This window comes from Musa acuminata, unplaced genomic scaffold (assembly GCF_036884655.1).
Source record: "Musa acuminata AAA Group cultivar baxijiao unplaced genomic scaffold, Cavendish_Baxijiao_AAA HiC_scaffold_1126, whole genome shotgun sequence".
In the NCBI taxonomy this organism is placed as follows: Eukaryota; Viridiplantae; Streptophyta; class Magnoliopsida; order Zingiberales; family Musaceae; genus Musa; species Musa acuminata.
In genome coordinates this window covers 4,803,593-4,806,092 of record NW_027021339.1, presented here as the reverse complement: position 1 = coordinate 4,806,092, position 2,500 = coordinate 4,803,593, and positions in this window count along the sequence as shown.

The window sequence follows — 2,500 nt, the reverse complement described above, 5'->3', positions numbered from 1 at the left end:
AGCCCAAAAACAGGCCAAAACGGCCCAAAAACGGGCCAAAACTGGCCATTTTTGGCTGCGCGAGCGAGCAGCGAGCGGCGGACAGCGAGCGAAGCGAGAGGCATCACCGTCCCTGCTATACGAAAGCCCCATCCAGCCCTGTGCCACCCGGGGGGTTCCAGGGTGCTGAGATGGCTGACATTTTGCTCCGCTCAAGATGGTCACCGCGCAACGCAAAAACAGGCCAAAAACTGGCCAAAACGGGCCAAAACTGGCCATTTTTGGCTGCGCGAGCGAGCGGCGAGCGGCGGACAGCGAGCGAAGCGAGAGGCAGCACCGTCCCTGCTATACGAAAGCCCCATCCAGCCCTGTGCCACCCGGGGGGTTCCAGGGTGCTGAGATGGCTGACATTTTGCTCCGCTCACGACGGTCACCGCGCGACGCAAGAACAGGCCAAAAACTGGCCAAAACGGCCCAAAAACGGGCCAAAACTGGCCATTTTTGGCTGCGCGAGCGAGCGGCGAGCGGCGGACAACGAGCGAAGCGAGAGGCAGCACCATCCCTGCTATACGAAAGCCCCATCCAGCCCTGTGCCACCCGGGGGGTTCCAGGGTGCTGAGATGGCTGACATTTTGCTCCGCTCACGACGGTCACCGCGCGACGCAAGAACAGCCCAAAAACAGGCCAAAACGGCCCAAAAACGGGACAAAACTGGCCATTTTTGGCTGCGCGAGCGAGCGGCGAGCGGCGGACAGCGAGCTAAGCGAGAGGCAGCACCGTCCCTGCTATACGAAAGCCCCATCCAGCCCTGTGCCACCCGGGGGGTTCCAGGGTGCTGAGATGGCTGACATTTTGCTCCGCTCACGACGGTCACCGCGCGACGCAAGAACAGGCCAAAAACAGGCCAAAACGGCCCAAAAACGGGCCAAAACTGGCCATTTTTGGCTGCGCGAGCGAGCAGCGAGCGGCGGACAGCGAGCGAAGCGAGAGGCATCACCGTCCCTGCTATACGAAAGCCCCATCCAGCCCTGTGCCACCCGGGGGGTTCCAGGGTGCTGAGATGGCTGACATTTTGCTCCGCTCAAGATGGTCACCGCGCAACGCAAAAACAGGCCAAAAACTGGCCAAAACGGGCCAAAACTGGCCATTTTTGGCTGCGCGAGCGAGCGGCGAGCGGCGAACAGCGAGCGAAGCGAGAGGCAGCACCGTCCCTGCTATACGAAAGCCCCATCCAGCCCTGTGCCACCCGGGGGGTTCCAGGGTGCTGAGATGGCTGACATTTTGCTCCGCTCACGACGGTCACCGCGCGACGCAAGAACAGGCCAAAAACTGGCCAAAACGGCCCAAAAACGGGCCAAAACTGGCCATTTTTGGCTGCGCGAGCGAGCGGCGAGCGGCGGACAGCGAGCGAAGCGAGAGGCAGCACCGTCCCTGCTATACGAAAGCCCCATCCAGCCCTGTGCCACCCGGGGGGTTCCAGGGTGCTGAGATGGCTGACATTTTGCTCCGCTCACGACGGTCACCGCGCGACGCAAGAACAGCCCAAAAACAGGCCAAAACGGCCCAAAAACGGGACAAAACTGGCCATTTTTGGCTGCGCGAGCGAGCGGCGAGCGGCGGACAGCGAGCGAAGCGAGAGGCAGCACCGTCCCTGCTATACGAAAGCCCCATCCAGCCCTGTGCCACCCGGGGGGTTCCAGGGTGCTGAGATGGCTGACATTTTGCTCCGCTCACGACGGTCACCGCGCGACGCAAGAACAGCCCAAAAACAGGCCAAAACGGCCCAAAAACGGGCCAAAACTGGCCATTTTTGGCTGCGCGAGCGAGCAGCGAGCGGCGGACAGCGAGCGAAGCGAGAGGCATCACCGTCCCTGCTATACGAAAGCCCCATCCAGCCCTGTGCCACCCGGGGGGTTCCAGGGTGCTGAGATGGCTGACATTTTGCTCCGCTCAAGATGGTCACCGCGCAACGCAAAAACAGGCCAAAAACTGGCCAAAACGGGCCAAAACTGGCCATTTTTGGCTGCGCGAGCGAGCGGCGAGCGGCGAACAGCGAGCGAAGCGAGAGGCAGCACCGTCCCTGCTATACGAAAGCCCCATCCAGCCCTGTGCCACCCGGGGGGTTCCAGGGTGCTGAGATGGCTGACATTTTGCTCCGCTCACGACGGTCACCGCGCGACGCAAGAACAGGCCAAAAACTGGCCAAAACGGCCCAAAAACGGGCCAAAACTGGCCATTTTTGGCTGCGCGAGCGAGCGGCGAGCGGCGGACAGCGAGCGAAGCGAGAGGCAGCACCGTCCCTGCTATACGAAAGCCCCATCCAGCCCTGTGCCACCCGGGGGGTTCCAGGGTGCTGAGATGGCTGACATTTTGCTCCGCTCACGACGGTCACCGCGCGACGCAAGAACAGGCCAAAAACTGGCCAAAACGGCCCAAAAACGGGACAAAACTGGCCATTTTTGGCTGCGCGAGGGAGCGGCGAGCGGCGGACAGCGAGCGAAGCGAGAGGCAGCACCGTCCC